The sequence below is a fragment of the Crotalus tigris genome, unplaced genomic scaffold (assembly GCF_016545835.1).
Source record: "Crotalus tigris isolate CLP2741 ecotype Arizona unplaced genomic scaffold, ASM1654583v1 scf7180000018058.1502924, whole genome shotgun sequence".
Lineage (NCBI taxonomy): Eukaryota > Metazoa > Chordata > Lepidosauria > Squamata > Viperidae > Crotalus > Crotalus tigris.
This window is the reverse complement of record NW_024096801.1, coordinates 690336-705359: the sequence shown is the minus strand read 5'-3', so window position 1 is coordinate 705359 and position 15024 is coordinate 690336.

The window sequence follows — 15024 nt, the reverse complement described above, 5'->3', positions numbered from 1 at the left end:
CAAGGCTGCACTCAAGAGAACTGCAGTGGTTCATGCTCCCGTTTCAGAGACAGCAAATCAGTGCATCCCGGAAGAGGGTAGGCATACCTCTGAGAGTACGACACTCCCTCAGGTGGTGGCTATCTCCAGCTCTCCTCAGGGGGTCCCCCTTCAGGGAACCAGACAGAGTAGTAGTCACAACAGATGCGAGCTTATTCGGCTGGGGAGGCCACTTGGGGACCAAGTGGACACAGGGCCGCTGGTCAGCGGTGGATCTCCGACACAACATAAACTGGCTCGAGCTGCGGGCTATTCACCTAGCGTTAAGGCATTTTCACAGCAGCATAAAAGGCAGGCACGTACTGGTCCTGACGGACAACGTGACAGCCAAGGCCCACATAAACCGTCAGGGGGGCACACACTCTCGCTCGCTCTCGGCCGAGGCCCTCCTACTGGGGGCCTGGGCGGAACAAAATCTGGCCTCCATAAAGGCCGACCACATATCGGGTGAGGCAAACATCCAAGCAGATCTGTTGAGCAGATCAACAGTAGATCACTCGGAGTGGCAACTACACCCGAGGATCTTCAGGGAGATCTGTCACTGCTTCGGGCTTCCCCAGGTGGACCTTTTTGCCTCTCCTTCCAATGCCCACTAACTCGCTTCTCCCGATTCCCATCCAGGGGAGCAGAGCAGACGGACGCGTTACGGAGCCCATGGCCAAGGGGACTCCTGTACGCGTTTCCACCCTTACCTCTCCTTCCAGCGGTAGTACGCAAGATTCTGCGGGAAAGGGCCGAGGTAATCCTTGTGGCCCCTTATTGGCCAAGGAGACCTTGGTTCGCAGACTTGAGGAGTCTCTCCCGCACGAATCCATGGTGGATTCCTCCGGAGAGGATCTCCCTCAAGCAGGGGGAGATCTCCCACCCAGAGCCACAATGGCTACAACTAGCTGTCTGGCCCTTGAATGGTCAATTTTAGCCAAGGGGGCTTGCTCACAGGGTGTAATTAGGGTCATACAGGCATCAAGGCGCCCCTCCACGAACCGTATCTACGAGGCCACGTGGAGAAGCTTCCAATCATGGTGCTCTAAACAGGAATTGTTACTCGAAGGGATCACAGTTCCCAAGATCCTAGAATTTTTACTAGATGGCCTAGAGAGGGACCTCTGGCCAAACACGCTGCGCAGGCAAATCGCCGCCCTCTCAACTATAATTTCTGCCAGCCCCGGTGAATCCTTGGGCAAGCATCCCTTAATACGATCCTTCCTCAAGGGGGCTGCGAACATCAGACCGCCAACCGTGCACAGGTATCCATCGTGGGAATTACCACGAGTACTACAAGCTCTTACCAGAGCGCCCTTCGAACCACTCAAAACGTGACATTTGCTACCTGACCCATAAGGTAGCATTCTTAGTAGCTATCACGTCAGCTCGACGGATATCCGAGTTAGCTTCTCTCTCAACGAGGAAGGACCTGTGTCATTTTCACAGGGACAAGGTAGTCCTAAGAATAGACCCTTCATTCATTCCAAAGGTCAACTCCTTTTTTCACAGATCACAGGAAATAGTCCTACCAGACTTCTGTCCAAACCCAGCTCATCCCCTGGAGCAACAATGGCACACCTTGGACGTACGAAGGGCACTAAGACATTACATTTCGCGCACAGCGGAATTCCGACGCTCGGAAGCGCTTTTCATATCCTTCCACCCCGCTACTAGGGGCCGGAAGGTCTCGTCCTCTACCATCGGTAGGTGGATTAGGGCATGCATCACTGGGGCATACCAGGCGGAGTCCTTGCAAGTCCCCAAGCATATCACGGCCCACTCCACAAGGAGTGCTGCCACCTCCGCAGCATGGGCCATGCAGGCTTCTATTGAAGAGGTATGCAGGGCAGCCACTTGGGCCTCGCCCTCTCCATTCATTCGCCATTACAAAATCGACAAGTACTCCTCTGCAGAGGCCTCCTTCGGTAGGAGGGTTCTCCAGCAGGTTCTAGACCAAAGTTACACACGGGACCAGTCTATTCCCCAACCCAAGGGACAATAGGCTTTGGTATGTCCCACTGCGTGGATTATCCATCTCCAGTGCTGGAGAAGGGGCGTTGACTTACCTGAACGCCTTTTCTCAGCACGGAGATGGATAATCCACACCCACCCTTATAGACTAGGATAATAGGGTATATTTAGTGGAGCCAAAACGTCTTACTGTCAGTCAGTGGCTGCGCTCGTGTCAAGACTGGAGAATCGTGGTCTAGGATAGGGCGTGGCAACTTTGGCTGACTGATCTGATTGGCCAGGAATACAGTCTCAACCCACTGCGTGGATTATCCATCTCCGTGCTGAGAAAAGGCGTTCAGGTAAGTCAACGTCCCTTCAGATGCCTCCAAGAAATTCACAATAAGCAAGGTTGAGCCTCCTCAGTGAACTCTACACCAAAATGTAGTCATGGGAAACAAGAAGGAATCACTGTGGCAAGAGTTGGAAAATATTTTTATAGATTAAATGAGGAGGCAGCTTCTGCCCCTCTCCAAAATACACCCCTCTGTCCTACAAGAATTGAGGATGCTTAGTTTACTGAAAGATATCCAGCAGAAAAGAGAAGCAAATAATGGAGCTCCTTACGGATTAAAACTGGAGATACAGATTTAAGCTGTGGTTTACTTATATGCTTAATCCATATTTGGTTGAGTTCATGAGACACATTAAGCTTTAAATAAATGTTTACAAATCACAGTGGTTACAGTCACCCATCACCCCAAGTCAAAACCAGACAAATCACGTAACATATGTGAATCTAATGGCCATGGAGATGTTAGGAAGAGTTGGCTAACCTTTTCTTGCAGGTAATATTTTATATTTAAAGGATACTCACATACAAGTTTAATAATATATGGAAAGTAGGTACATTACTGTTGATGAGCTCAGGCTGAAAGATGTTCTCATGCCTATAGATGCCCAGTAAATTGGCAGCAAAGATGAGTGTTGAACTGCTCTAATCATGACATTCTAACAGATGCAGCTTCCCTAACTTTTTGTTCCAGCAATCTTGGCTCCAAGATTCTGCAATAAAAAAAAAATCCTTTGGTTGTGGGCCAAATCTAAAATTAATTGCTGCTTACTACGTACCATTTAGAATTTCCATCTCACTTCACAACCTGTCCTGAAAGATTTGCAAAACATGTTCCAAGTGGCTGTTCTCATGGAGAGGTCTGTATTTACTATCTGTATCAAAGCTACTTCTTTCTTAGGTTACAGTTAGCCACTGGCCCTGCTGACTCAGGAGAAGGCCAACTATATGAAGCCACTAGATTGCCTATCTCTGAATGGTTATCCAAATGTATCAGGGGAGGTTACAGACTGCTTGCCTTGTTCATGCTGTTTATTTTGTTTTATAGCCTAGGAGGTAATGCTCCAGGAGATAATATTTAATGCTTTCTGGTCATTTCTTTATTGTTCCCTCCACCTTCCTCCAGTTTTTATTAGCAATGAAATGGAAGAGAGTACCGTACAGAAGCTACTTTCATTCTCTCACCCCAAAAGAAATTTAATAGCAGCTTCAGGTGAAGCACATATGGTTTTAGATCAAGAAAAAGATACAGGTAGTCCTTGACTCAACTAGGACTAGAATTTTCATTGCTAAGCAAGACAATTGTTAAATGAATCACACCCAATTTATGACTTTCTCCCACGGTTATTAAGTGAATTACTGCAGTTGTTAACTGAATCATTAAACAATTCCAGCTTCCCTCATTGACTGCTTGTCAGAAGCCAGCTGGAATGGTGCAAATGGAAGTTGTGATCCTGGGACACTGAAACCATCTAAATCAGTGGTTCTCAATCTTCCTAATGCCATGACTCTTCAATACAGTTCCTCATGTTGTGGTGACTCCCAACCATAAAATTATTTTCGTTGCTACTTCATAACTGTAATTTTGTTACTGTTATGAATTGTAATGTAAATATCTGATAGGCAGGGTGTATTTTCATTGTTACGAATTGAACATAATTAAAGCATAGTGATTAATCATAAAAACAATATAGCAATGCTCGCTGGAGAAGCTTACTCTTCCTTGCTTAAAAATGTTGGGAGGGAGGGAAGGGGAAGGAAGGAAGGAAGGAAGGAAGGAAGGAAGGAAGGAAGGAAGGAAGGAAGGAAGGAAGATTGAAGGGGAAGGGAAGGAGATGGAGAAGGAAGGAGATTGAAGGGGAAAGGAAGGAAAGAGATTGAAAGGGAAGGGATGGAGATGGAAGGAAGGAGGGAAGACTGAAGGGGAAAGGAAGGACATGAAGAAAGGAGATTGAAGGGGAAAGGAAGGAAGGAAGATTGAAGGGGAAGGGAAGGAGATGGATGGAAGGAAGGAAGGAAGGACTGATCTTTGGAAAGTCATGTTTTCCCAGATGATGATGAACTGCAACTCCCAGCATTCCCACTCTTCCACAGTGCTTTTTAGGGCTGCTGGAGATGGTAGCCTGGCAGAGAGCCAAACAGCGGCACTTCTGGGGCCTCGGAAGCTGCATGGAGGATCCACGCGCCTCGGAGCTGCCGGCCTCCCTCTCGCACCTGCCAATCTGGAGCCCCCCATCCTCATCCCGGCACCGCTTGTCCTCTCCCAACCGCCCCCCTGGGATCTGCCCACCACTCCAGCCTCCTGAGCACCATCACAGTAGCGGGGTTGCGGGAGTCCCTTTCCACGCCACGCAGCCCTTCACCGCCATGATCCTCCCCCGACTCATCACACGCAAGAGGGGCGCATCCGGAGCGCCAGCTCTCAGAAGGCGCCGCTTCTCCCCTCCCGGCCCGGCTGACTGGCCTCCGACGCATATGCGGGTATTGCCACCGCCTGGCCGCTTCCGAGGCCCGGAGCCCAGCGAGCTGGGAAGGAGCCGCTCCTCTCCGCCAGCCCCAGGGCCACGCCAGGCTCCAGAGGGCCAAGGCGACCTCCAGGGGTGGAGCGCGGCCGGGCAACCAGGAGGCGTGGGGACCGGCTCGGCACCACAGCTCAGCTCAGCCAGCGGGGATGGCAGCAGCAGAGCAGCCCAGCGGCAGCGCCAGCAGTGGCCCAGACCCGGCTCGGCCCAGCCGCTCATGCAACTGAGCTGGCCTGGGGCGGCGTGGGTGCGCGCAATGGCGCTGCGGCAGCAGGAGCAGGTGCTGTTGGAGGAGAAGGGCGTCCTGGATGCGGAGGAGCTGGAAGAGGAGGGCGGCAGCAGCCAGATAGAGGAGCGGTGTCTCGGTTCCTAAGACCATCGGAAATATGTGTTTTCTGATGGTCTTAGGCGACCCCTGTGAAAGCATCGTTCGACCCCCAAAAGGGTCGCGACCCACAGGTTGAGAACCGCTGATTTAAATGCATGCCAGGTGCCTGAATTTTGATTACATGACCATGTGGATGTTGTGACAGTTGTAAGGGTGAGGACCAGTTGTGAATCACTTTTTTCAGGGCCATTGTAACTTCTAACAGTCACTAAACAAATGATTGTAAGTTGAGGACTACCTATAATATGATTAGATGGATAAAAAAAGACCAGTTGCCTGATCTTCACCTCAGTCTTGATAAATAGCTGGCTGAGGATAGAAATCCAAAAAAACCCCAGAGAAACTGGAAATGTGAGGATCTGATCAGATTAGACCAAAGCAACATTCTGGACTATACCATTTTGACCTGCAAAGGAAGGGTTAGGGCTACCCAGGCCATTTTTTACTGAAAAATACAAAATCCAGTTAAGTCATTGATTCCAAATTTTGAAGTTGACTGAATAAGCAGTTGCATACAACTGTGTCTGCTCATGCCCCTGAAAAAAAAAAACAGCTTAATTTAAGGGATGCAGCAAAGACAATGTTCCCTTAACACACACACACACACACACACACACACACACACACCTGCTGTTGCAACACATACAGACCCACACACAAACATATATATTGCTGCTATTCCTTCTCCCTTCCATCCCATGTTGAACCAGATGCAACGCTGTGTGCAAAACAGGGCCACTCCTGGTTTTCATTTTTTAAAAGAGCTGAAAGACAAAAAGAAAGCAAAGAACACCCCCAACAATACCCAACCTTCTCCCACATAACAAGAAGTTCCCTTCAAACGGCAAACAGGGACACAGAGAAATGGGTTAATTTATTACAGATGGCTTTTTAAGATATTTTTTATTATTTATTACAGAGGGTTTTATTACAGATTTAAGAAAAAGAAAAAAAGGGTGTGTGTGTGATATGGTGCCACTGTGCAATGCGTCAATCATCTCTTGCTGACTTGTAGCACAATCTCCAACCCGAAAAATCTCTCGCTGAAAGCAACCAGGGAAGATTTTTTTCAAACCCGTAAAAGCAAAGGTTGTTTTCCACCCGAACTTTCTGTCCAGTAAAAGTTGACCTTTTCTCCAGCGCCAAAAGTGTAAATCTCTCTTTTTTCCCCTCCCCCCGTTTCTGCCAGCAAATAGCCCCAAGATCAAAACAGATCGCCCGTTGCCAAGTTCTCTCCCTCCTTTCCCGCCAAGGAGGACCAAAGCCTCTTATTGTCAATTCTCGGAGAACAAAAAGAATATCAATCTTTGCGGAACCAAGGAGTTCCCAGCCCGTTTCCGCAAAAGGCCTTGGCCGGGCTCCAGGCCACGTGACCGCAACCCGATGTTTTCACTCCAAACGGAATTTGGGTCTGGGCTCCAATTCCTCAAGAGGGCTGGGAGGCTCTTTATTTAGAAAGGCAGCGGCGTGGCGAGCGGAGATTTGGTATGCAGCAGCAGCACCTCGAGCAGAAACCCGGCAGCCCGCTGGGAGGAGGAGCGGGGCTGGGTGGTCAGGGGGTCCCCTAGAGGGCGCACGCATTAGGAAATCACCATTGCACCTCCGGTAGATGTGCCCCGATCCAAGCCAGTTCGACTCTTTTGCGTTTTGCCATTTGATGGGGTTTTTTGAGAGATTTAAAAAGGGAAACTGCCTCAAAGAAGAGGAGGTCCGGTTGTTCAACAGAGCACCAGAGGGAAGGACGAGAAACAATGGTTGGAAGCTGATCAAAGAGAGAAGCAACCTGAAATTAAGGAGAAACTTCCTGACAGTGAGGACAATCAACCAGTGGAACAGCTTGCCTCCAGAAATTGTAGGCGCTCCATCACTGGAGGTTTTTAAGAAGAGACTGGTCAATCACCTGTCTGAGATGGTATATGTCCTCCTGCTTGAGTAGGGGGCTGGACTAGAAGACCTCCAAGGTCCCTTCCAGCTCTGTTCTGTTCTATTCTATTCTACTCTATTCTAAATTCAGGGAGGAGAGTTAAGAACCATTATGGGACTACAGGTAGTCCTCAACTTAACAACAGTTACAAGGGCACTGAAAGAGAGTGATAGTTTCACAGTTAGGGCCATTGCAGCATCCCCATTATCACATAATTTGCATTTGGATGCTTGACAATTGGTTGACCTTTGGGATGGTTGCAGTGTCCTGAAGTCATGTGACATCTTTTGCAAACCTTCTGACCAGCAAAGTCATTGGGGAAGCCAGATTCACTTGATGACGGTGTTACCAATTTGACAACTGCGGTGATTCGCTTAATAAATGTGCAAGAAAGGTCGTAAAAAGGGACAAAACTCACTTAGCAAATTTCTCACTTAGCAACATAAATTCTGGGCTCAATTGTGGTTGTAAGTCGAAGACTACTTGTAGTTCTGGTGGCTTTTTTCTAATTCCTGATTCATGGGAGCCATGCCTTAAATACAGAATCACAAGGTAGAAGATGTGTTAGTTTATATTCCTGCCCATCCTTGTGGACTTCCTGGATGCTCCTGATTGACACAAAATGGTGGATTAAATGCCACCTTGGGTTGATGGAACAAAGTTATGCAGTTAAGAGCATGTTGTATAATAAAATAATAACATTATTACATTACATTATCTTATAAAAAATAATATCCCCATTAAAATCCAACTTAACAACCTCTCCTTTCTGAGCTATTTCCTTCCTGGATTCCCCAATGCCTTTATAACAATGACAGAGCTTCTAATGTACTGACTTCATTGGAAAGGCTGGGATACATTCTGAGATGTATCTGTCTTGAAAATACCCATGTTAAAATGTATATCACAGTCAAACATTAGCACAGCAAATGTTTTATGACATTTTCTATTATGTCATAAACTGTTTTATGATTTATATGTCATAAAATGTTTTCTAAGTTTGCCAAATTCTAAATCTGGGTCCTGGATTTTTGACGCACTCTGTAAATTAGCCCATCTGAGGTACCTTGGTTGAAAAGATTCTGTCCTATGGGGTACCATTTCCCTCAGTTAAAGGTTACAAGGATTAGAGTTTAGTAGTATATAGTTTAAGTGTGTGGCCAAAGGGCATCCAGTTGGGTGTGCACAGCCTGCCGTGCCATTCATTCAGATTTGGTGATGTGTATCAGAAAGCTGTTGTCATAATCTGCATTGTTTCTATTGATATCTCCATCCAAATATATTCCTGTGTCTTGTCCCAATCCTTTATATGTCACTGTCTGCAACTACAACTGAGCATCAGCATCTCCCCACATACCCTTGTAATACTAAAACTTAGGTTTGCCATTATGTTTTTTAAGAAAATTGGCACAATTATTCACTAATTGGTTTAGTCCCTGTTAAGCAGGAGGCACACACAGTGCTACACCCTGACATATTAAATCATAGGATATTGAATAGACCTGAGTGGGCAAGGTTCTTTTAACTTATCAAGTGATATCAAAGTTCTCGTTATCTATCAAGCAGCTTTCCTACAGTGAAAGAGGGCATCCCACAATAAACTGCTCCTCTTTTTTTATTCCAGGCTGGAGCGGTAAGGCTAAATTTCCATTTGTTGTCTTAATTTACTCTCTCTTTACACAAAGCCTAGGAAGTAATCAAAAAGCCCACCACTTTCACCAAAAGCCTCTACTCTCAAGGATAATCACATCTAAGACATAGCCTCAAAGATGACAGGATCAACAACAGCTTTGGCACAGAAGATTTCTCTCCATTAGCAGCCTGTACCTCCAACGCTGGTATCCAAGGTGTCTTCTGTGGAACTATAATTGGAATCAATCCAAGCAGGCTGCCAATTCTCCCTGCCATAACTGAGGGAATCCTGTCTTAGTCATGGTCCTTCAAGTCAATATGAGCTCTGATAACAAGGAATCATACAATTAAAAATGATCCTAAAGAATTCTCCAGAACTGGAGCATTATTTCTCAGGAAGGCTACAATGAGTCTCCAACCCATGTTGCTAGGGCTCATCCATTTTTTTTACATAGAAAGACGGGGAAAGCATGCAAAGCACGGATTAAGGATCTTTCTGACCCCCTTAGAAATAGCTCATTTGTAAATCACATAGTTGGGGGGGGGGAAACAAGTGGGCTATAAGATGAAGGAGTCAGTGCCTAATTGCCTGTCCCTTGGCCAAGTCAGGTCTATTTTCATATTTAGGCTTCCTTTGCTATGGCTTTCTCACCACCCCAAATTTGGTCCAGTTTTCTCTGGATTTTCTCTGCTGACAAAGCGTGTCCCAATTCCTTTACATAATTTCCTTCCAATGTTCCTCTGGGTTGCAAAGAATAAAAAGCAAGAATTGGCCTCTTTGACCATTCACTCAGCACCCTCTGGTGGCCAGTTCCATATAGGACATTGAAACCAGCACAATGACAAGAAACTCTTCCTCCACTTCACCTTTCCATCCTATTTTAGGCATTTCCAAGTTTTTCTGGACAAAGAAGCATTTTGAAACTTGGTCTTAACAATTCAGGAGATGGTTAAACCATTCCAAAGGGGCTTAATTACAATCTCTTCCCTCTCCCTCCCTATTTATTTATCCATCAAATTTCTACACTACCCATCTCACCTAAGTGACTCCCTACTAATAGGGAGATTTGATGGAAGCAAAGAAACTGTTCTTAATTTTTTTTACAAAATGCTGGGCATCAAAGGGGATGCTACTGTCTGCTCTAGATTCCTTTTATTATTATTTTTCATTTATTTAGATTTATTTTCTTTTTTTTTCAGGAGCTTAAAGTGATGTACATGGCATACTCACTTTCCCAATTTCCCCTCATAGTAATGTTTCAAGGTTGATTGAGGTAATAAATTGGCTCAAAGTAAGTTTCCATGGCTGGATAGAGACTTGAGTAAGATCTACCCAATCCACTCTATCACAAGGACTTTTAGCTCCTCAACCACTGAAAAGTTGCCACTTCTATCAACATTTTTCCATTTTTCAATACAAATTTGGTTGGGAACTGCCCAGACTTTGATATAAGATGGGTGGCTACATAAAAGTTATAAGCAAATTATATATAAATAAACTTAATCACTAAATTGCCCTTTTTAGAGAGTGCTTTATGCATTCTCGACTTTCCCATTAATTGTCCAGTGCTACAGATTTGTCAGAATCCAATTATATTAATTATATTTCATCTCTAGTTATCAATTATAAAAAACCCCATTTCTGCCTTCTATGGATTCTAACATATGATGAAGGGGAGGGGGTGAACAAAGGGGCTTTATGGCCCTCACTTCCTTCGGTACACTTCAAAGCAGCTGATTGTGTGTATTGCCAAAAGAGCTAACCATAAGAATGGAGCTGTTATCTTTCATGTAAGTCTCCATCCAGCCGGCAGAAAGGAAAAGGGGGTGGGATTGTAATGCCTGAAACTGTCGCTGGAAGAGGAGGGTGATTGGGTGGGACTACTGGGGAACCCCTTAAAACCTTGAATGGGAGAGCTTGGACCCCAAGTCCTGTCTAGAATGCCTGCAACCATTTTCTCTTAATAAAGGATGCCTGTTGGAAGAATTATTCCAAGAGTTCTGTCTTCTTAAGATGCAAAGTGGGGTGGGTCCTTACAGGTTAGTCAGTCTGCAGTCAGACAAGAGAGATTATTATCTAACTGTAACCTCATCCTTACAGGTAATCCTTGATCTTCAACCATTCATTTACTGACCATTCAAAGTTACAATCACTCTGAAAAAAGTGACTTACAACTAGTACACTTATAGCCAAACAGCTTCCCCATGTGATCAAAATTCAGATCTTTGATGCCACTGGCATATATTTATACTGGTTGCAGTTCACCATTTACGCCTTCCCAGTTGACTTCCAACAAGCAAAATTTATGGGGGAAGCCAGATTAACTTAATTTACTTACTTAACTGCAGTGATTCACCTAACAAGGGTAGCAAAAAAAGGTCGCAAAATCAGGCACAAGTCAATTAACAACCGCCTTGCTTAGTGATTGAAATTATGGTCCCAAAGGTGATCGTAAGTCAAAGTCTACCTGTATTACATTTCCAATGAAGTGCTGTTTTTGACCGTTCTTTTTTTGGCAGTACAATAAACCCTAAATATTTCTTGCATAAGTCATAATTTGAGGCCCATAACATTCTTACTGTAGAAGTTAAAACACTCTCCCATTGTCTAACCAATATAGGGACTTCTAGTTCTTTATTCCAATCATTTTTTAATGTCTGTGTTTTTAAATGAAGAGTTGCATCTACAAAGTGCAAATAATATTATTTCTAATTCCTTGAAATTAAATGCACTCGGCAAATCATAGGAATGTTTTAAGAGATATATCATTACTCCGACTTCTATACAGATGCACTTGAAGATACTACTAAGAGATATGAGATCTCTGGTAGCTGAATAAACAATATCATTATTAAGAGGGAAAATGATAGATTTTTCCACAGTATTCCCCATTCTGATAGTTCTAGCAAAGCAGCAAAATCCAAATATAGGGTCCACAAGAATCTTCCTTTTAGTCCTGGCTTCATTGATTGGTTGACTTGGTGAAACTAACTACTGATAGTCCTTGACTTACGACCACAATTGAACCCAAAATTTCCATTGTTAAGTAAGATAGTTGTTAAGAGAGTTTTGCCCCATTTTGCAATCTTTCTTGCCACAGTTGTTAAGTGAATCACTACAGTTGCTAAGTTAGTAATACAATTGTTAAGTGAATCTGGCTTCTCTATTGACTTTGCTTGTCAGAAGGTTGCAAAAGATGATCAGATGACCCTGGGACACTGCGACCGTCATAAATATATGTCAGTTGCCAGGTATCTGAATTTTGATCACGTAACTATGAGGATGCTTCAATCATCATTAAGTATGAAAAATGGTCAAAATTACTTTTTTCAATGCTATTGTAAATTTGAATGGTCACTAAATGAATGATTATAAGTTGAGGACTACCTGTAAGGCTGTAAATCTATGGATACTTTCTCTGTAGATCTGTGGACAGTAATCCTCTTAAAGCTTATTTGTGGAATGTACTGTACTTTTGAAGAAATGTACACACAGGTCTGAGCAGGAACTGGGAAAATGAAGACAGGATCCCATCTAATGTCTATATTTTTTGTAATGAGAGACAGATCCTTGACTAGTCTTCAGAATGTTGGCATCTGGTATATTATGAGCACCAGAATTAAATGGAAAGGAACAATAAGTTCTTAGGTGATGAGCTTGGGAAAAGTTTAAAAGTACCAACCAAGAAAACAAATAATTCATTTCTGAAAAATAGAGATCGCAATTGCTTTATGTTTATTAAATGTGGAGGGAAGAGTAGATAGATGCTCACTACAAATTGAATACAGATCATCAGTTAGACCTATGAAGGGTTTTGATTACAAAAAACCAAAAACAAAATACCCCTAAGAATTTCTTGAAATATATTCCAATGAACATGGTAAGAAAAAGAGCCCTGGTTGTACAATGGTTAGAATGCAGTATTGCAGGCTAACTCTGCCCACTGCCAGAAAGTTTGATCCTGACGAGGCTGACTCAGCTTTCCTGTCGTGACTCCAAGCCAGCCTATGCTCTCAACAGCAGAGTCTGGGGAATCTGAGGAGGAGGAGATGGAGGGAGGCTCTGATGAGTTACAAGACTCACATTCCAGTGAGGAGCCAGGCCCCTCCAATCGTGTGCAGGATGAGATGCAGCGGGGGGGGGGGGGGAAGAGTCAGACTCGGATGTCTCACAGCTGTTGGAAATGAGAGACGCCCAAAAAAGAAGACAAGCTAGGAGAGTAGACCAGAGAGAGGCTATGAGACGACTCAGGAGAAGGCACTAAGAAGCCACGCCTTGAGGACTGCCTTACAAAAGGGAATGTGTGGGTGGTGCTGGTTGCTGAAGGCAACCATTGCAAAGTACATGTGGAAATCTTGTCCTGTTAGTATTGCCGGTGATTACTTTTCTGTTTTGCCTTGTATTTCGTTTGGACAATTTCCTCCCTTTGGTTTGTGTTTTGCTGTTTCGGTTTCTGGACTATTTGACAGGTTTGTCACCCATATTAAAAGGAATTTGTTTTCTTTTGGAGTCTCCAGCCTATTTCTCTCAACAGGGGTTTTGTCCTTGTGCCTTTAACAAGGACAGCTATAGGCTGGAACATAACAGTTTGCTTTCAGCCTCACCCCCTACTATTACAGAGCAGCTACGTGCTGAGAATGCCCAGCTCGCTTAGCAGTTGGCTTTGTTATCAGCCCAAGTTGCTCAGCTGGCAGCCCAGGTTCCTGCTGCTCCACCACCACCCAGGAGGAAATGCCAAGTTGCGATGCCGGACAAATTTGATGGCAATCCAGACATGTTTCCTATGTTCATGGGACAATGACAGCTGTATATCAGTGTGAGACAGTTGATTTCCCCACTGACCGGGATAAAGTGAGGTTTATGATAAGCCTGCTCTCTGGTGCTGCAGCTCATTGGGGCACACTCCTGCTAGCCCAATGTAGTCCATTGATGGACAACTTTGTGGGGTTTTGTGATTACATGCAGACGATGTATGAGGACCCTATCAAGACCCAGACAGCTACCCGATGTTTGAAAGCTCTGAGGCAGGGCCGACGCCCCTTGCAGAGCTATATCAGTGAATTCCAGTTGCTTAGCCAGGATTCGGCTTGGAATGAGGCTGTACTCGTGGACACTTTCCAGGATGGATTGTCAGAGGAGATGTTGGATGAGCTGGCCCGTGTTGATGTTCCCCCAGACCTCAGTGGGCTCATTCATCTCTGTCTGTGGATCGACGCTCGGCTGCAGCAGCAAAAGAGTCATTGTGCCACCTCAGAGACCGTTGTGCATGAGACCCCGGTCCAGAGGGAGGAGCCAATGGAGTTAGGTGCTGCCAGACCTCTCCTATCGGTGGCAGAGATGAACAGGCAATGCTCGGGTGTTGACTGCCTTACAAAAGGGGAATGTGTAGGTGGTGCTGGTTGCTGAAGGCAACCGTTGCAAAGTACTTCATGGAAATCTTGTCCTGTTAGTATTGCCGGTGATTACTTTTCTGGTTTGCCTTGTATTTCGTTTGGACAATTTCCTCCCTTTGGTTTGTGTTTTGCTGTTTCGGTTTCTGGACTATTTGACAGGTTTGTCACCCATATTAAAAGGGATTTGTTTTCTTTCGGAGTCTCCAGCCTATTTCTCTCAACAGGGGTTTTGTCCTTGTGCCTTTAACAAGGACGGCTATAGGCTGGAACATAACACTTCCATCCTTCCAAAGTCGGTAAAATAAGGACCCAGATTGTTGGGAATAATACACTGACATTGTAAATTTCTTAGCAAGCACTGCAAAGCACTGTGAACAGTATATAAGTCTATGTGCTACTGCTATTGTTAAAGCATTTTATTTCAGTAGAAAAGTGTTAAGTACTACAGTACTGAAATAATGTATTAAAAGTTTCTTAGCTGTCCAACTCTATTGAAGGATATTGACTAAATAAAATACAAACTGTACCAGCTCTTCCTATGGAGTGAGGAGACAATTTAGGATCAACATATTGCTTCAAAAACTATGGAAGTTTGTGATGGGCTACTGCTCTCTGCTGGCCATTAAGGGAATTGTGCAGTGTGGATGTTTATTGAGTAAGTGCCAGCTTGATGCTGGTTGTCCGTTTCTTCTCTTTCCTTCCACCTTTCCCAGCATTACAGGTTTCTCCAAAGAACTAGGTGTTTGCCTGAGTGAGCCTGGTTATTTAGGCTTTGAGTGGGAACTCTGGATTTGTTTAGTAATCCATTTGTTTCCTTAAATATTGACATTCTCAGAAA